Consider the following 20,423-nt stretch of genomic DNA (forward strand, 5'->3'; position numbering starts at 1 on the left):
GTTTTCAGGTGGCGAGACAGCATCAGAGCAGTCTTCCCATCAGAGAACCGGTGAAACAGTGATGCTCGTCCCAGCACGCCCCCGGCGGCCGGGGGCGGTGGGACTTCTGATCCCTTAGGATCAGGGAGCAGATATAAAATGGGAGGTAGGAAAAATGTGTGCCTCCCACGTGCACTTGGTGCAACACATCAATAGCAAACTTGACCCGAGTCGCCAGCTCCCCTCCCCTGCCTTCCTCCCCAGGGTGCCCAGAGCCCTAGCGGTCTCGTCTTGCTGAGGTCAGGGCAGAGGGCGTTCGGAAGAGGCACCGCTGCCTGACCCCGGGGTTCACCCTCGGGCAGGAGCTCCTAGGTGTTTTCACTCTGGGGCCGGTCCAGGCGATGCGCTGTGGGGGTGAGGCTGGGAGGGAGCGTCTGCGTCTTGTCAGGAGACTCTCTGCCCGCCGTCCCGACCCTCTGTTTCTGTTAACCTAATTTGTGTAATGTGTCTGGGACACGTCTGCGACATACCAGCCGCTCAGATTTTATTACATTAAATTGAAGATTTTTGAAAAACGTCTTTTTGTGACGCAGTGTGTTGTGACGACGACACTAGACGCTGGGGGCAGTTTGGAGAGTGGGGTGGGTCTAGGGTCGCTGGAGCCGCGCCCTTTAGAGGGAGGAGAGGCCGCCAGAGGCTTCGGCCCGTCCGGCTGTGCGGCTCTATACTAGAGGCCTTGTACGTGGGGCGGCCTGGCCGCCCGCGTTCCTGACGGGGCACCCGCAGCCGCAGACGTCCAGTGCCCGCTGCCCGCGAGGCCGCAGCCGTGGGGCCCCTGCAGGGAAGGGGGCGCGCTCAACCTGGGTCACGTGGCGTGAGTTTAGAACTGCTCACAGAGGCGGGGCAGGGCGCAGGGGTGGTCAGGTGTGTTAGCAGCCCTGCCGGGGTGGCGAGGGGGCCACAGCTGGCAGCGTGGACGGATCTTCCGTCACAGGGGCTGGAGGGGTGAGGATGCGCACAGGTGAGCCGCCGCACCTGGTGGGAGGGGTGGAGTGGTGGGGGCCCGAGGAGGCGGGGGGAGGACGGGGGGGGGGGGGAGGAATTATGCAGCGCCCCGCCCCCCCCGGTTTGGTTTGCTTTAGAGGATACTCAGTTCTTACAATGAAGTTGACATGATTGGACAGAGGCCCATTTTGAAAGCATGTAACTGGTAGCCTCTGGGGTAAAATTCCATTGTTTACTTAAAAGCCTTTAGACCTGCGTGCCGTGGATCTCATTCATTTGGCGGGATTGGTCTCGGGCCGCCTCACTGGTGAAACAAAGGTGTCGTGAGAACGGGGCTGAAAAGGGCCGAGTAGCAGATATTATATTTTAGGCTCTTTGGGCCACACGTGGTCTCTGTCAAATGAGAATCTTCCTCTTTGTCCTCTTTTTTTTTTTTTAAACAAACTTAGCAACAGAAACCACTGTTCACTTGGGGTCAGTACAGACATGGGCCGAGTGCCGTAGTTCGCCAGCTTATGGACCAGACCTTTGTCTCCCCGAGCGCGCTGTGGGGGCTCTGTGTGCGAGATGGTTTCAGGGAGAACGTGACCATTTTTATCGTCACAGGGTGTTAAACCCTCGCGTCTGTTAGATGCTGACACCCCTGTCAGGCCGTCCCCGTCGAGGTCCCCGCAGGAAGCAGGCAGCGCTCCCATCGGGGGATGGAGCAGAGTTTAATATCTGATTTCAGATCCTTTGGTGGTGCTCCACGTAGGACAGGAATACGGATTTTCCAAAAACACTTTACATTATGAGAAGGCGGTTCCCTTAATGTACAGGATGACACCACGGGGAGGCACACAGGTGCAGCAGAGACTTGGGGGTGGTGAGCCGGCAGCCTTCGGAATGTCGTAGATCATCTCGTGATTCTTTCCCAGCACTGGCCTTCCTGTTTCCAAGTTCACCTGCAGCCTGTTGGGAATGCTTCATGCAGATGAAAATGTCCTCAAGAAGAAACCTTGTGTAAGTTTGGTGGAGAAAACAAGAGGCCAGAGGCGTTTGTGTCTTGAGTCCGGGCTGGTGGATGGCAGGTGTGCGGTGCCCCCGCCCGGGGAGCAGGGAGCCCTTGGCAGGCATCGTCCACTCCCTGCGGGTACGTTTCCCCGACTGCCATCGTGTGTAGAATCACAGCGACACAGCCAGCGAGTTAGCTCCAGGAGAACAAATTAAGTCTATCAAAGTACAGAAATTCAGAGGTCCAGGCGTGCAAGCACTTGCCTAATTGCCATCCGTAATTGCAGGGCTGCACAGGCAGGCTCCTCGTTCTTGGAACCGGGCTGCTCTCCTGGCCGCATCCCAGGATCGTTTGTTTTCTCAGGCTTCTCCGCAGCCGCCACGCTGTCACGGCCACGTCGTGGGAAGAGAAGGGTAGACAGACACCTGCCTGCAGGCAGATGTACCCAGCGCTTGTGAGCGCCCGGGAGGGTAGCCTGAACAGGTGTGCCTTGGCCGACAGAAAGCTGCAGCCAAGCCTCGGGAGCGTTCTGAACCCTGGGTGCAGGAAGTCTCCCCAAATTTGCCTCCTGTGCATCTTTCCCCGCAGCTTCCCAAGCTGAGCCTGTCTTTCCTCTCCCTCACGGGTGATTTATTCGCCCTGGCAGTGCACCATGATGGTCTTAGAAAATACCAGGCTGGTGCTAAGAGACTTCTTAAATTTTTTGCTGCCTGATGATCTATTCTTCAGATTCACTTATTAAATCTGTTGCTTTTCTCTGAGGTCCTGGACTGTAGGCACATGCAGAGTGAGGGGTACCCTCTCCCCTGGGCCCTGTGTGAGCTAGACGCTTAAACCAAGTGTGTCATTTAAACCGACACATGCTGCAGTCTTCCTCAGTTTTATGATCCTGTGCCCTGTCACTGTGAAAATATAAGCTGTGTATTGAAACAGGAGCGTGCGTTCAGTGTAACAGAACAGACGATGAGGCAGTGCGTGTAGGTAGGGCTTATTAAACAGAAGCTAATTTCACATTCATGAAACTCACAAAGCAGAATGACTGTTATGTGTAGTAAGTGGCTTGTGCAGATAGAGTGGAGATCGCCTTATCAGCGGCAACCAGAGCTATAATTATTGATTGGGGGAGAAATGGCAGAGTTTTGACTTGAAGCAGAATTAAAATATGGGGGACAAAGTGCTGCTTTCGCAACTGAACTCGTGTAGAAGTTGTAGGGTCTGCCTGGGCACCTCTAATAGAAAAGCGGTGCTGGGCCGTTCCTTGTGGGTTGGGTGCCTCTTGGCTTTTTTTTTTCTTTTTTTTTTTTTTAAGAAATAGCTTTACTGAGTATAATTTGATACTGTAAGATTCATCCGTTTGAAGTATAAATTTGGTGGTTTTACTGTATCCACAGTTAGGCAGCCATTCCCACAATTGGAACATTTTCACCACCCACCCACCCAGGCAACCGCTCATCTACTTTCTGTCTGTATTCTGGACATTGCATATACATGAACTAACACAATATGTAGGCTTTTTTGTGACATTAGCATAATGTTTTCAAGGTTCATCCACGTTGTAGTATGAATGAGTGCTTCATTCCTTTTTATGGGTGAATCATGTCTCCTTGTAGGGATGAACTACATTCTGTTTATCCGTTCATCAGTTGCTGGGCATTTGGGTTGTTTAACGCTGAATGATGATGCAGTGAGCACCTGTATACAAGTGTTTTACATGTACCTTGGTTGTATATCTAGGAGTGGTTGAGTCCTATTGCAAGAACTTCAGATATTTGAGGAGTCTTTTTAGTTTTTGAATTGTACATATTTTTTTAATTGTACATTTTGAAGTATGCATTTCAGTGGCATTAAATCCATTCTGCTTGTTGTGCAGTTGTCATCACTTCCTCCTCGTAGACTTTGATGACACAGTAGACACCACCTCTCGGGCTCCAGAAAGGGGAAGTGGCTTTGCCTTTGACTTAGCAAAGCGGTGGGTTCTTAATAAGCCCACTCACTATCCTTTGAGAGTGAGAACAGATAAAGGGTCCTTGGCCCCGGACCGTAGAGTCTGTCTCTGCACCGATGCTATGGCTTTAAAAAATAGGAAATGTTGGTCAAGAGGGGCAGGAGGACGGTCACTTGACGAGGCTGCCCAGGAGGCAGGAGCAGGGAAATAGAGGGGGCCACTGTCTGCCTCCTGGGGGGCGTCCACTGGGCATGGTGGAGGGACACCACCCTCTCGCGACGCACAGGCCTGTTTTCCTGGTGATCGACAGGTCTGCCTGGGCCCTGGCAGGTGGCCTGAGGGACTCCTGAGCATAAGGGGCTGTGGATTATATTTTCTGAGTCTCAGGAGGAATGTAGCAGTGTGGGGCCAAAATGTGTGTTTACAGGGGAAACCATCGTTGAGCCGGAGGAGGGGCACTTGCAGAAGGTTGGCCTGGAACGTGGGCAGCAGCGCCCCGACCTCAGCCCCCCGCCCCGCTCTCCTGGGACCCCTGTGCTCCTCCACGCCCGGTCCTGAGGGCTGCCTGCCTCCCCGCCTTCCTGCCTCCCCGCCTTGGCCGGCCACGCCTCCACCTTGACCACTGCCTCCACCCCATCCCCATGACTCCATCCTGAAATTCCCCCAGGCTTCCTCTCCGCTGCTAGTTTTGGAGAAAACCCTGCAGTTTTTGTATTGTATTCATGCATTTCCTGAGTAGCTCTCTCACCTCTGCAGCCACACATCACTTCCTCACTGGCAGAGACTGGACTTTATTAAATTCTTTGGCTTAAGTCACTGGCAGAGAGAAGCCTCAGATGTTCCAGATTCAGAGTAGGCGCCACGGTGGACCCCAGCAGCTCCTTCATGAGATAATTCTTTAAAAATATTGACACACCCTGTAATTAATGGCTGATATTCACATGTCAAACCATTCTTCACGTAAATGGGAGGATTTATGTCAGTAGCAGCTCCCCCTGGCTGCATTGATCTGTTGGTGTCGCTCATTAGCTGTTTGGCAGAGAAGTTCCAAAATGCCAGCCAGGGGACTTCCCTGGCCGTCCAGTGATTAAGGCTCCGTACTCCCAATGCAAGGGGCACAGGTTTGAGCGTGCGCGGGGAACTAAGATCCTACATGCCACACCGTGCGGCCAAAACAAAACAAAACAAACAAAATGCCAGCCAGGAGCCAGTGCAGTTGGAAAACAGTATGAAATGAAGAGAAAGTATTTCTAAAGTTATGTCACCAGGTGCTGCAACTACTGAAGCCCGTGTGCTCTAGGGCCCACTTGCTACAACTACTGAGCCTGCATGCTGCAACTACTGAAGCCCGAGAGCCTAAAGTCCATGCTGCTCGGCAAGAGAAGCCACCTCAATGAGAAGCCTGCACACCGCAACACAGAGTAGCCCCTGCTCACCTCAACTAGAGAAAGCTTCCGTGCAGCAGCGAAGACCCAACACAGCCAAAAATAAAGAAGAAATACATTAAAAAAAAGATTATAAAAAAAGTGCTTGATATATTTATAGGCATAAATATATTATTTACTTATTTCTGGTTATTTTTTAAGCAATTCTGTGAGGGTGGCAGTGGTTTTCTCATTGCAGAAGTGGGGAAATTGTGGTTCAGAGTAATTTGCCCAAGCTCATTCAGGTAGTCAGGGGCTGAAACCCAGGTTGTCTTCAAAAACCATTTCTCCTCATTCCATTTTCCCCTACTGTTTGCTAAGTGGGAGGAGCATCCTCGTGTCTGTTAAAGTTTTACTGTAATTATATTATAGCCCGTTGCCCTAGGGGACCTATTACAAGTCTCATGTAGAGTTTTAGTAGCATGAAAATAATCCAGGAGCATCGGAGTGGATTTAGTTAGACCCGCTGAGGTTTGAGCCGAGGCTCCACTTTTTTTTTTTAAAGCTCTTTATTGGAATATAATTGCTTTACACTCTTGTACCAGCTTATGAGGTACACCAAAGTGAATCAGCTGTATTTATACACATATCCCCATATCCTCTCCCTCCTGCGACTCAAGGCTCCACTTTTTACCTACTTTGTGAAGCTGCTTTTCAGTAAGTGAAGTGGGTTGTGATAGCTGTGTAAACAGCAGAGCTCAGTTTGGGTGGGACAGAGTAGGCACTTAATGTAAACGTCAGCTGTCACGATCGCTGCTGTCATTGTTGGGGAGACACCTGACCCCAGATGCGTGTCCGTGTCTGTTATTGCTGGACCAGAGGGGGAGTGGGGAGGCTGGTAGGTGAGAGCATTTGTAGTGTCGGAGGGAAGTGACTGAATGGAAAGCTGGGGTGTTCTCCATGCCTCCCCTTCCTCTCTCTCCCCACCGGTTTCCTGCCCTGCTCATTTTTTCCTACTACAATCTGCGAGAGTTTATGCATTAGGTGGCCAGGTGGTCCTGTCCGACTCTTAGAACGTAAGATTTCGTCTCTCAGGTTCTCAGGTGTTAAAAATAGAGGTTGGCTGCTTACCGGCGCGGGGAGCATTTCTGGGACTGAAGCTGCCATCCTTGCACGGGGACCACGCCTCCTCTTTGTGCTCTTCCAGAACCTCAGAGTCGGGTGTCCTCCCTGCGCAGATGCCGACGCAGTGTGCTTTTTGTAATGAGAGTAGCCGCGGAGCCTGATGGCAACTCGAGGTGCTTACCTGTGAGGCAGTAATGGGGCCACATGGCAGGTGCCCGGTTCCTTTCTCTCCCGGGGCCCCTCCCAGCAACCCCATCTGCGCACACTTTTGAGCATCTCCATGGGGCAGAGAGCGAATGAGCTCGCACAGATGCCAAGGTCAGGTTCACTCTCAGAACCTGGACTAACAAGTGAAGCTTGTCTTAGTCCTCAGTACGCTTTTTCATCTTTTACTTTTTTCCTTCGTCTGCTGATCTCTTCGTAATTCTCAGTCCTGGTTTGGGGACACTGGAGGGTTCTCCAGCGACGTGGTGACAAGGTTTTCCTTTCTTTGTGAATACACGTTTATTCGCAGACATTTGTAGGTTTTTTAATAGTAAAACATGACTTTAAAATATCTTAGAAACCAGTTCACTTTAAAAAATGCATCTGTAGAGCACTTTGCTGCTCCCATGAGGCAGGTCCCCCCCCCCCCCCCCCGCCCAGTGCTGCGAATCCTTCTTTGTTGTGCGGGCTGTCCTGGCAGTGGAGGGTGTCCAGCGGCACCCCGCCTCTGTTCACTCACGCCAACACCACCCTGCCTCAACTGCAACAACGAAAGTGTCTCCGGACATGGTCAGATGGTCCTTGGGGGGCAAAGTCACCCCCCATTTGAGAACCGCTGCCCTGTAGCCCCTGACTTGCTCCCCCGGCCCCCCTCCCCTTTTGCGCCTCCCCAGGGGCTTTATGCCTTCCCTGGCGCTGCAGCGCACAGCAGAGAAGGATTTGGTATTTTGCATCTCGAAGGAAGGATGAGTCATCAGATTGTGGTCTTTTCCTTGGGGCAGGATGGGCTGGAGTAATGTTAATTGTTGAAGGGTTGGGAGTAGGATGACCATCTCGCTGTTACTTCCTTGACCACATTTCCTTTGGAGTTTGTAATTTTTTTCCCCTCATAGGCACTGTAGAACCACACGTGTCTATATATATTGTGAGGTCTTTCAAGCAGCTTTTATGTTTAAATGTTATTGCTGCCTTAGGGGATGGGCAGAACCTGGTGTTGGTCCCAAATAAAAGTGGAATCAGGGTGGACATTGGAAATTGGGCAGAGAGATGAGATGGTCCCATTCTCGGTGGACGCTGGAATCCGTTCCGTGAGTTTCTCTGGGGAACTGTTAGTAACAGCTGTAAGACCCCTGTTGTCAGGAGCCCCCTGTCCTCAGGTGGAAGCCAGTCCTTCCTCACTGAGAACCTGTGGGTGAGAGCGTGTCCTGCTGTCGTAGAGCCCTGGGCGGCAGGAGGTGTGTGCTAGGAGTGGGGGGTGCAGGGGACGCCACGTGTAAAAGTTCTTGGTTTCTGGTACTGGCCAGGTCTGCCCCTCGTGCGTATATTATTTCAGTTACAACAGTCTGCTCATTTCTGGGTGAACCCAAATGCAGAGCTTCAAGCCTGGCAGGCTCAGGACAGAGGGGATTGCTCCCAGGTCCCTGTGGTCCAGAAAGCCACGTCGGAGTCGCCAGCTCTTGGCGTGCGGCAGGTGGAGTGGCCGTGATGTCAGCTCTCGAGGTAGCCCCATGGCGCCCGTCCTGCGGGGCCATAATGGAAGGAGGAACAAAGCTTGAGGGTCTCAGCTTCGGATCCTTGGGTGACGCCTGGAGGGCCTCCCCGCCCGGTTCTGGAGACCTTGGGGCCTCTCACCCCCACTCGGGTTTTGAGTCCATCAGACCCCTCTTTCCTTGCGCAGGAAGGATGTTAACTCCTTCTCAGCGCGCGTCAGCCGCTCCACACATGCTGCCTTTTAACAAACAAAAATCGCAAGCTGAAATTTCCAAACGATTCATGCCAAAGAAAAAATTTCATTAATATTTGCTCTTTCAAGCTACAGATGCCGCTTATTCCAGGACCCCGAAACCCCACCCCCCACGCATGCCCTTGGCAGGTCCTTGGCTGTTCCGGGGGCCCGTGGCCATCCCGGGGAGCTGTGTTCTTGCCGCAGTGCTTGGTTGGAGTCAGAAGGCTCAGCAGAATCCCCCTGGTGGCCTTGACGTGTGTTCCTGTAGCTTCTGTGCTTGCAGTGCCCTTCGTACGAATGTGGCCTTCTCACGGGACGCAGCGCTCGCTGGTGTTACTGGGGCTCGTCCTGTTTCTAATAATTTCATGGAGTTGCTTTAGGAGCTCAGAGGTGTCCTGTTGATATCTCATCCATCCTTACTTTTCAAAGAGGTGCTCCTACTCACAGATGCAAATTCTGCAGAGGTGGGATTTTGGTCTAATCAGTTCACTGCTGCATCCCTGGTTTTTAGAACTGTAATCTGGCACTCAAGACATGTGTGACTTGAAGACCAGTATACAGACTCATTCAGGGGCAAAGCAGCTATTTACGTTGCCTCAGAGTTGGGCATTATGTTTATTAAAATAAGCAAAAAAACCTGTTTAGTAGTAGCATCAGTGCACCTAATGGGAAGAAGGCCTGATTCTTTTGATTTATAAATTATTCAGTGGAAATATGTTGGCTGATGTTTTCAGGTTATTTTATGCACATCGTTCCCATCCGTGTGCAGGGGTCCCTGTTACACAGAGACATGTGGTGTCATGGTCACACCTGTGCAGCGTCCGTGCCCTCGGAAGCCGGCACGGGTGGTGCTGGAATGATGCTTGCTGTATTTATGAAATACGTGAAGTCAGATTCTTTAGGTATGAGGTGCAGGTAGCATTCTCATTACCCTTTTTTTAACAAGTGAAATTTCAAATCCAAAGTAGGATAAATCGGTTGGAACATCCTTGGGTTAAAGAAAAGCGGTACTCATGAGGTTACCTGCCGTGTATTCCAACCCAAACCCTGGTGGCTTCAGCCTGGTTTAACGCATGGCAGGCCTTTCTTTAGCACGTACGTTTGGCACTAACTGCTCTGATACCACGACAGGGAAATGGGAGCAGTGCGGCTGCAGTCAGGCTGCTCCGCCCTCCCTAAGGAAGCAGGAAGGCAGCTTCACTGACAGGTCTGTGTAGGCCTGGCCGTGTCCACGCCTTAGGGCAGCCCTAAAGCTGCGGTTCTCCAGCTGTTTGGCCTCAGGACCCTTTACGCTGTTGAAGGTTACTGAGAACTCCACGAAGCTTTTGCTTATGGGGGGGTATGTATCATATTACAAATCACAGTTCAGAGCCACTTGAAATACTTACCTGTTAGTCCTGCGGAAAGTTACCATAACAATAGACCATTTTACATTAACAAATAACATTTGTTATGGAAAACGTCTTTATGGAAAACCGATGTTTTCCAAAGCAAACCAGAAAATTTTCATAGGAGTGGTGATGTTTTCCGTGTTTACAAGTCCCTTTACGTCTGGCTTAATCCAAGCCACTTGCTTCTTCTATCTGATGAGACATCAGTCAGTTCTCATGTATAGTTTTAGTTGAAAGACATAAAGAAAGTGTGGCCTCAGATCTGTGCTTGGAAGAGGAGGAATACTTCAGCGGCCTTTTCAGATGATTGTGGATGTATTTGGGTACTGCACAAAAACTCGACAGGTGGTAGCTGGTACCCTGTGAAATCTAAAACCATATCCGCGAGCTTTTTGTACTCTGACCTGGGTCTGTTTTGTACTTTGAATCAATCATTTACCCATATGTGAGTCTGTTTCCGTGAATTGCTGTCTTACTGAATATCCAGATCCTCCAGGTGTTGACAGATTTCATTATATATGTTTCCTAAAACCACGTGTTAATATCACCACCAGTGTCCTCAGAAAAGTCTAAGTTTTGGGAAACTGTCAACTGAGATCTTGGTGACAGATACAAGTTTTCCTCAATTCCAGGTTTTTTTGCTTGAAAGTTCAAATTTTATCCCTGGCAACAAACAGCATCCGTTGTTTTCCTTCTAGATTCTGTTCCTCTCATTCCAGAGTTTTCTTCCTAAAATACAGATCCAATCGTGGCTCTTGGTGGCCAGACTCGATGACTTGGCCGCAGTCCCCAGCACTTTTGCTTCCAGCCTTGTTTCAAGCCTCTACATTAAAAAAAAAAATGGCTTAAAACAACATAGATTTATTATTTTACAGTTCTGCTGGTCAGAAGTCCGAAGTAGGTCTCACTGGGCTGAAGTCCAGGTGTTGGGAGGGTGGGTTCCTTTCTTAGGGCTCTTGAGAGAATCCGGCTCCTTGCCTTTGTTGGCTTCCCGAGGCTGCTGCCTGCCTGCCTTGGGCCCTGGACGGGTCGGAGCCAGCAGTGCCCCTGGAGCGTCTCACATCCCATCCCTCTGTAACTGACTCTCCTGCCTTCTCCCCCATCCTTCAGGGGCCCTGGGGGTTACATCAGACCCACCCATGAGCACCTTCCCTCTGCAGCCTCCCTGTCATGTAACCTAACGTCGTCACCCGTTCCCGCAAGTAGGAGACGGACGTTTTGGAGTTGGACGGCACGGTTCGGGCGGTCACATTCTAGCCTCTCCGTCTTTAAGCACCGTTCCGCTCTCCGCGTGTGCGTTGGGTAAACGCGTCCTCTGAGCAGTCCCAAATTGCAGAAGCCTTTCCTGAGGTCCGCAGGTGGAGTCCCCACCTTCCCTTCTGCCAGGACAGAGACTCACGTGTGAGTCACCCTGCCTTGCATCCGGCTCCCCTGGGCTGTGGGCCTAGGCCTCACTTGTCTGCGGTTCTCTCACTGCCCTTGTGGTATGTGGCACACGACAGGCGACTGGCAACACGTGGTCAGTTCTGGACCTTTGATCGTGGGCTGAGTTTTAGAGGCTGTTGAACGAGTGTTTGGTCTCTTTGCTGTGTTACTGGCGTTACAGTTACGTGGGCGCGTGTCATCCTTCGTGTTAGCAGAATACTTAGAGGTCAGGCGTCGTCATCGCTGGTGCAGCTCACGATCAGCTGGTTCCTGAGAAAAGTGTATTTACATAACGATAGAGCAGATGTGGCGCCGTGTTAAATATTGGCGTATGTAGGTGAACAGTGTGTAAATACGTTCACTCTTCTGTAGGTTTGGACGTTTTCAGAATAGAAAGTGGCAAAGAATGGAGTGTTAGTGTCGAAGGAGTATACAGGAGGTGTTGCTTGGGATGAACAGTTTGATTCCAGCTGCTGGAAACCTGCTTTGCTGCGTTGAAGTGACACGACGCGAGCTGTTGGGGAGCATCTTGTGTGCGGCTCTGGCTCAGTGATAACCCTCAGCTGGGTCCCCGTCGGTGCCGAAGCACATGCAGGAAGTGTAGCTGAGCCACTCCAGCTCCTGGGCGAGCGGGTGCCTGAGTCTGTGCAGGGTAGAAATGCCGCGATGGGGGAAACAGAGGGCTTTACATGCCACTCGTCCAGGGGGTTCTTCCCGGACGCCCCTGTGAGGAGTGAATGTCACTGTATCCGTTCCTTCACTCCCCAGGCATATGGGGACAGAGCCACCCCCACATCAGAGCAATCTGTGGCCCGTCCTGAAGTCTCTGGGGCAGGCGGGTGCTCAGGGCCGGCGAGGACCGTGCACTCAGGCCGTGCACCCTGCACTGGTGCTGTGACGCTGTGTGCTAGTGCCCGCGAGGACAGAGAGTGGCCCGTCACGAAGGCTGCAGTCCCGTGTTTCCTGGAGGCCGCAGCTGAGGCTTCCTGCTCCTCTGACCTGGGTTCTCAGTGCCGGCGGCAGGAGAGCACCCCCTCCCCTGGCCGGCCCCTGGCAGGGCCTGAGTGCATGCGCGGGTTCACCTCTATGCCCTAGATGTGTGGGTGATGCTTTGCTGTCGTCCTTACTTGAGACGTGACCCCACGTTTGTAGTGGTGGCGGTGTGGAACCTCTGGTGTGGAGGCCGCCTGGCCCGGTTTCCCATCTCCTCCCCAGCGGTGCTCCACCCCCCATGCTGTGGCGGGACCTCGTCTGCCTTCCTGATGCTGAGCTGATCAGAATCTTTCCTCCCTGAGACGGCCATAGGCTTGGAGCTTCTGGGACCAGAACAGATGGAGTCTAACATTTCTTCATTGCCTTCCAGGAGCCCGCAGCCCCATCTCGTCCCTCCTGAGCCGTCTTCGCTCCAGGACCCCGGGATCCTCGTGTGACGAGGAGGCGGCCCTCACGTCGTAGTCCAGGTACGGTCTGCCCGTCAGCACCCCGGCAGGAGGGTCTGCTCCTTGGTGCTGGAATGTTATTCATTTAGGCCTGCTGTTGGCCGTTTAAGTTAACTGATGACTAAGCCCCGAGTTGTCTTTTTAATGTCGCACTGCTGCGCCCCGTCCAGCTCTTCCATCCCATCGACGCAGCAGGAGTGGCTGTCTTCACTCTTATGGGTTCTTGAATTCTTTCCTGCGCTTCCACTTCATACTGACCTCTGAACGTCCTGCGAAGGCAAGGCCTTCGGTCCAGGCCCCGGTCGGCAGGGCTTGGTGGGGAGAGGATGTCCCCTCCGGGCACCGCGTGGTCTGCAGCCCTTGGAGGGACTGTGCCCGCGGGCGGCCACAGCACCGAGGCCGTGATGGATCTGATCCGTGTCTGCCTTTGACTCTTGGAGGCTTTGCGGTTTCTCAGGGTCAAGGGCCGGTTTCTGTTTCCGTTCTGCTCCCAGACGTCTCATCTTGCTCCCGTGCCTGTCACTCCTCTACTTGTCACTCTTTCCCTGGAGCATTTCCCCCGTAGCTTGTTTAGGTTTAGGTGCTGTAACAACCTGCCGCAGGTCAGCGTATTTCAGGCTGGTCCTTGGAGCCTCAGGCTGTTGTAGAGCCTCTTCCTCTGTTCCCTGATACCGGGCTGTGGGGAGTGTTCACGTCGGAGTGAAGAGCCTCAGGCTCCTGGCTCCGGCCCGTGGTGAGAGGTGTGGGGGAGCCCTCGGTGCTTCCTCGTCCTCGGGCAGGTCCTGCACCGTGTCTAAATCAGGGACTTCTCAGCCCACCGGCCGCACTGTGACGACACCCTCCTGGGTGCAGAGACGCAGACCAGGGCCAGGTGGCGGCGGAGACGGAGCGTCCCTGGAGGCCTCGGGCCTCTGCCACCTGTTCGTGTCCTTGGTTTGTCGTATGGTCTTCTCCTGCCAGGAGGGCACGGAGCTCTGTTCCTCCCCTGTGGTCTCCTCAGCTCAGAGGAGGGAGAGGCATGTAGTAGGTGTCAGGTAAGTACTTGTTGGATAGGTGGTTCGTTTGGTCTTTTTCTCCAGGCTGTGAGCACCCTGAGAGCAGGGACATCTCTTGCTCGTCTCTGCAGCTCCTGTAAGTCCTACAAGAGGAGGGCTGGGCAGACACACCATTTTTTAGAAGTGAAATAATAGCTATTTAATGTATACCATTCTTCCAGAAAGAGGAAATTACTTTCAAATCACCTGTCTTAACTGAGAAAAAATAGTTTCAGGTGAAGTAAAGGTTAACTCCATCGCTGAAGCAGAGAGCGTTAAAGAAATGTTGGGCTCTTGGGTCCTTGATGGTTTAAAGAGAGAGTGAATGCAAATCACTTACTATCTCATGGACCTTGAATTTAGTCAGCCGTCACCGCACACAAACCACCGCAGACTTAGGGGCCTAAAACGCACATCTGTCTTCTCACCGTTTCTCTGGTCAGGAGTCAGAGTGCGGCTTAGCTGGGCAGCGCGCGCGAAGTCCCACGAGGCTGCGGTCAAGCTGTGCTCCAGGACTTGGTTCTCATCTGGAGGCTCGGCTGGGATGGAATCTGTGTCCAAGCGTCCTCGGGTCGTTGGCCAAATCCATGCCCTCCTGGCTGTAGACTTAGGGCCCCAGCCTCTTGCCGGGTGAGCTGAAGGCCACATTCACGGCACGTGGGTTTTCCCAGTGTGGCCACGTGCTTCCTCAAGCTGGCAAGACAGAGCCTGAAGTAGCGTCACGTGATCATGGGGTGACATCCCTCCCCTTTGCTCATGGAAGCAAGCCCCAGCCCCCACCCCACGCCTGGAAACGCCAGGAGGAGTGGGTCTCGGGCCACCTTAGACGCGGTCCACCGCGGATCACCTTCCCTTGTCCCCGAGAGGAGGCACTGAAAGTGCTTCCCGTCTGATATTCATTTTTGTGAAAAATTGTTTTGCTCCTTTCTCTTTTCCACAGTGACCCGTGACTTTACACGTATTAAGGGGTCACAGCTCTACAGGATGCATTGATCCTCCCCGCCTGCATGGTGTCCTCACGCCCTCACGGACCCGCCGGGCAGTGGGCAGCTCTGGAGAGCTCACATCCACTTGAGGAACGTTTTGGGTTAAATTGCTTTTTCTCCTCTGCTGTAGAACCCAGTGGTGGCTTTGTCCCATCGTGTGTGTAGGAAGACGTGGTCTGGAGTCTCGGGTGATTGGCGCGCCCCTGAACTTCTAGAAGGGAGGCCGGCGCCCTCTCCGTGGGCCTTTCTGTGCAGTGGGCCTGTAGAGAGCCGTCCTGGGGCATGAGTTGCAACTTCTGTTTTCAGCCTTTAAGAATTCCTTAAGAACGACAGCAATGTGTGCTGTCTCCTCATGCCCTGGAGCGGTGGGTCTACTTGTCATCAAGCCGGATTCAGTTAATCGCAGTCCGTGTGCTGAGCGCTGGCACATGGCGAGGCCTGGAGTCAGGTGCAGGTGACGTGCTGGAGGGACGGCCCATCCTTAGGCCGTTGCACTGGAGCATCCAGTACGGCAGCGCCGGGGGCTCTGCCTGTGCCGCGCGGTGCAGGTGCGGTGCAGGTGCAGCCCACCCCACGCGCCGGAGAGCAGCCCCTCCCACGGCCCCGCCTGCCGGCTCTGGGCTCCCGTCCAGCACTCCGGGCTGCTCTGTCCATCTCGGGCTTCACTCAGATCCTCGGGCACCGTGTGCATCCTCTCCTGTCCTTTGAGCTTTCTGGTGGTACCCGTGGGCCCCCCTGCAGCTGGCCCGCTGCTTCCCTTTTCTCAGAGTGACTTTGCGTAAGTGGCGTGACATTCTCTGCAGGGGCAATGCCGCTACCCCCTGCTCGATGTGTCCTCTCTGTGTGTGACATAAGCAGGAAACCTGGGGGGCACGTGCGCCAGGTGCTTGTTGGCTGAGGACAGGTGAGGTGGCGAGCCACTGGGGAGGCCGTGGTGTTTCTTTGAGATCTGAAATGCTTTGGTGCGTGTCTGAAGTTTTGGCCACCAGTGGAGTAGGTTGCAAACACACCAGCAAGACCCATCGTAAAACATGCATTTCCTGCTAGGGATCATTCCTGCACGAGGTGCCCCACGCAGACAGTCCCCATGGTACCCAGGGCGTGGGTGCTGGATGGAGCTCCGGGCTCAGAGGAGAAGCAGGGGCGAAGCAGGGACGGGGAGCAGACGCAGGCACCCGTGAGAGGGCACAGCGTTTGCTTGCACAGAGGACCTTGATTAGTTGGATGAAAATATCCCGCTCAAAGGCGAACGTATGGATTTGCTACCCACATAAAGGAGGCCCTTCCCCCCGCCGTCTGTCCTGCACAGTGAGACCTGATTAATCCTCCCAGTGCTGATGTCATCGATGCCTTTCCCTTGCGTAAAACCTTGACCTCTCCAGCGTGAGGCCCTCAGCTGTCCCCCCACCGCTGTCCCGAGCGCGGCCCTGGCCTGCCCGGCCCCCCACGCCCCGGCCCGGCGGCGCCTGTGCTGTGTGGCCAGGGTCACCTGCGGCTCCGTGGGCCTGACCTCTGTCTCCCAGGCAGGTCAGGGTGTGACCTGCTGAAAGGTGGGAGCGAACCTTAAGATTCACGTACGTCCCACGCAGCGCCGAGCACAGAAACGCGCGTCTGCGAGTTTCTCTCTCCCAGCTTTTGAGTAGCCTAGAACCACTTTGTTTTCCCTTTTTCTTAAACCTCTGCTTATCTCTGGTGAGGAGGCAGTGCCCTCGTGTGTGTGTCTGGCGAGGAGCTGGTGTCGTGTGGTGTTGGTGTCCCGTGGACCCCAGCCCCCCGAGAGTCTGGTTCTCCGCGTCAGTTTTGGGAAATTGTCCCTGATTTTTCACAGCTTCTTTACTGTTGAACCAGTGCATTTTCTGGAAATTGCGAGTTTTTTCACAGAGTTGCTTGTGACGGTGGGACGACTGGGGGAAGGGAGGAAATTACAGGCCTTTGGGGATTGAGGTGGTCCCAGGCTTACGGGTAGGTGGGTGAGCTGCCTGGGTTTGTTGGGCTTGAGCCAGGAGCTGAGTAAATGGAAGAGTCGTGGTCTGTGACGGTGCAGTGGAATTAGCCTGGCAGGAGCGGCTGCCCTGCTCTGGTTCCAGATGCCAGTGGTCCTGGTGCTTTTGAAAGAGGACATTTCTCGAAGGAGCCACTGAAAACTGATTTACCTTTCAGGAGGCCGTAGAGGCCTAGAGAATGAAAGAGGCAGTGTTCTGAGAGTAGGTCTGAATCCTCACCTCAGGGGAACTTAAGACATTTCTTTTGCATTGGAGATCGGAGAGCCAGTTGGGTAACGCTCGTCCAGGCCCAGATGAGGTGCCCACAGTGCACACACGCGTGACTTTATGAAGCCTCCTCGCTCAGGACCGGGACCCTGTTGGGTTCTGGTTCGTGGACCCTGCCCTGGGTCGGGGTGGGGGTGGGTGGCGCGTCTCCCCCAGGACCTACGCAGAGATTGTGCATCGCTTGGCGTCACGTCTTCGTGAACCAGGGAGAGGACGTGTGCTTTCTTTACCTCCCGGAGAAGAAGCGTGACTGAGACGTGTGTCAGAGGAGCTCTGCGCTCCTGATGGACTCGTGTTCCTGCTGTGACGCGTTTCTACACCCAGAACCCGGCATGTGTGCTGATAAAGCATGGCCTCCCTAGGGATGGAAACGCCGTCCGGAGATATGAAGACCCTCTGATCACATCCTGCCGGCTTCAGGAGGAAACATTTCTAGGTTTTACCGCGTTGTCGTGAAGATGTACTTGACTAGGTCTTCTGCTGGCTTCTTGGCTCTTGTCACCCTTGGATTTGGGTGAAGAGAGTTGGAAAGGTCGAGTGTGGTTAAGGAGGCAGCGTTCACAGTATCTGGAAGGGTGTCAGTTCACGACTGCCTCATGATGGGAGCACAGAGCTGTCTGCCCCCTGTTTCTGGGAGGCGGAAAGAAGGAAGGAGGGAGGGAGGGAGGGAATCAGCGCTGAGCCCACACGGGAAGAGTTGGCGTCTCCGTGTGCTTATCTGTTACCTCGTTAGTCCTCACGAGCTCCTACGTGGGTGGGACCCCAGGGCCATCCCATCTCTCAGATGTGAAAACTGAGGCCCCAGCCACGTGGACTAGTTTAACACAAGGAACTTGGGCCTTACAAAAGTCCTGGGCAGGGGTGACAAGGACTCCAGCTGTCCCCACAGTGGAGCGGGGTGGGCTGGGTATGGAGTAACCCCCACTTTGGAAGGAACTGTCGGGAACTATTTCAAGACCTCGTAGACAACTCCATGTTGCTTGGGTTTGATTTTAACCCAACTAGCATCTTCCTACGCATATATTCATTTAGAGAAACAGAACCTGGCTCCTTGGTGAACCCGACCTTTACGTATCCCGCTAATAAGATCTCCTTTGATGGGCAGACCCTCGTTAGTCATTGATGGTAATGCTGAGGTTATGACCTAAGATGAAGGACAGAAAGACAGCCCGTGTGCTGTTAGTTTCCTGAATTTAAGTCAGCGACGGTACTGACTGTGTGCCGTGGGCACTATACGCGCTACGGTCCCGTAAACACTGCTCGGTGCCTCCTAGGTGCGGGGGGCACGGAGGGTGACTAGATGGGGCCCTGCAGGTGGGAGGACCTGGGGACGCCGAGCCCCGCGGTGGGAGCGTGCTCCTCCTGGCCATTAGCTGCGCAGTCTCTCCCCACCCCCTCCACACCTCCCAGGACCCAGGAGACCCTAATTCAGGGGACAGCGCACGGCTCTGGAGGCAGGAAGACTGGGTCTGAGCCCCGACTCCGTCTTTTGTGGGCTGCCTGCCCTCCGCCCGGTTACCTGGGAGCCCTTCACGGAAGTCGCTTGATCTGTGGTGGGCCGGCATCGTTAATTTAAGAACCGTCCCCACAGGATGCTGGTGCAGCCAGGGTTGGAAATTACTGGGTTCTGGTCAGCCTGGGCCCCTTATTTCTAGAATGCAAAGTATTGCCTGCCGGATGCGGGGTGTGTGAAAATTGAATAAAATAATGTATGTAAAGGATCTTCCATTCGGCTGGTGCCCCACAATGTTAGCTGTTGTCAGTCGTTACCGTTGTTTTTTGCTTTACAGAGGAACACATCTCGCTGTAGATAACATGGCAAATATAGAACAGAAAACAACGCGTCATCTGGAAGATAATCTCAGTGAATATTTTGGTATTTACACCTCACCCCCCCCTTAATCCTCATCGGGATTATAATTATGTAGTTTTGAATTTGACATTTTCCCACGATATTAAAACTGTTGAAAACACTGCCCTGTTTGCACACTGTCTGGCGGCAGGTTTGCACCTGGAAGGTCTGGCTCCAGGTCCTGAGCTGGTGCTGCCCTGCGGCTGTCAGCCTGGGGTTATTTGCTTGGGCCTCTGCAGGGCGAGATGGTGGGTGGTGGCACTGACGTGGCCCCCAGGGCCACGCGAGGTTCCCTGCCCCTTGGTGGCTTGGTGCCCCGCCCAGAGGGTGCGCTGTGCCTGCGGTCAGCGGCTCCAGTCACCTTGGCACCCCTGCCAAGGAATCTGCCCCTGGAAGCTGCCCTGCCAGGCGGGTGCCCCCCTGAGGGGGACCCCAGGGCCACCCTCCCCGGCCTCCTCCTCTGGTGGCTGGGAGTCAGGATCCAGATGCAGAACGTCTGTTTTCGCGTACAGACGTACAGCTCACGGCCCGGCGTGGACTGTACCTGCCGTCATTTACGGGACCCTCCGAGGCCCCTGGCACTGCCTGCAGTTAGCTCTGTTCAGTTGGTAGGAAGGGTCGGCCCCGGGGCAGGGGTCCTGGGGCTTGGCTTTCCAGTAAAGATAAGGATGTCAAGCACTATGTCTCCCGGGCTGGAGAGAGGCCACGTTACCTGTGCGTTGTGGATTTCAGCCAAGCGCAGAGAGTCTTTATAACTGAGGCTTCCGACTGGAAGCAGAGATGGGCCCAGGCGACTTTCGGGCTTCAGGCTTGTGTGCTCACTGGATGGCGTGGACCGTTTCTTCCCCGTGGAGGTAGTGGTCTTTGAGATGGGCAGTTAAGCCAGGTCCCACACCCTTCTTCAGGAGCCCCATCACCCCTCGGCCTGGCCCTAACACTGCTTCCTGGGCTGGGACTGGGTCTTTGCTTTTCCCCCAGCTCGGCCGCATCAGCACAGGGCATCTTCATAGGAGTGAGACCCGTGAATTCTGGAGGAATTCAGTTTTATCCTCAGCATGTCCTTGCTGCCTGGGGTCAGACAAGTGTATATCTTGGGGGACTTTAAGGGAGTCCGGGTCCTGAATCACATCTCACTGGGGGTGGAAGCCGGCCTGTCGTCCAGCGCAGACCTTCCCGGCTGGGCTGTGTTGTCCCCGCCTCACACCCCTGAGCCCTGCTTCCGTCCTGCTGCTTCCTTCCCTCTTCCACGTGTCCACGTGTTGGGGCTTCATCTGCGTCAGCCGTTCCCCGCCACACTCGTTTTTTTTTAAATTTTGAGTTCTTGCACCTGGGCCTCCTGACATCTGGGGGAGTGAATCTGGCTCGGAGAACAACTTCCTTCAACACAGATTTCGTTTCTCCCCCACGATGGCCCATGTCCCGGAACACTCTTTTTTTGGACCGTGTGGACCACGTCTGGTTGAGATGGTTCGGTCATGAGTCCTCTGCTCCCTCCCTTGTTAAACCGGCAGGCGCTCCAGAGCCTCCGGGGTCCTAGGGGGAGCCCCCCCCAGTGGCTGTAGGGGAGCTGAAGTGATGTCGCTTACTGTGTCCGCCCCTCGGTCAGCAGGCGAGCGCCCTGGTTGAGGACCTGATTCTTTAGCCTGGGACACGTGTGGACCATGGCACGTCTGTCTGCTGCTGG

At 54.0% G+C, this 20,423-nt stretch overlaps 1 protein-coding gene across 1 annotated transcript in view; it reads left to right on the top strand.

Annotated features, from left to right (window-relative positions):
• Nucleotides 1-20,423, top strand: part of SLC7A1 (solute carrier family 7 member 1) — a 66,549-nt gene that overhangs the window by 22,254 nt on the left and 23,872 nt on the right. Inside the window, exon 2 of the mRNA XM_057707349.1 lies at nt 12,522-12,618. The gene's annotated coding sequence lies outside the window, so the exon portion shown is untranslated. The remainder of the gene's footprint in view (nt 1-12,521; nt 12,619-20,423) is intronic.

Source organism: Hippopotamus amphibius, chromosome 14 (genome assembly GCF_030028045.1).
Source record: "Hippopotamus amphibius kiboko isolate mHipAmp2 chromosome 14, mHipAmp2.hap2, whole genome shotgun sequence".
Lineage (NCBI taxonomy): Eukaryota > Metazoa > Chordata > Mammalia > Artiodactyla > Hippopotamidae > Hippopotamus > Hippopotamus amphibius.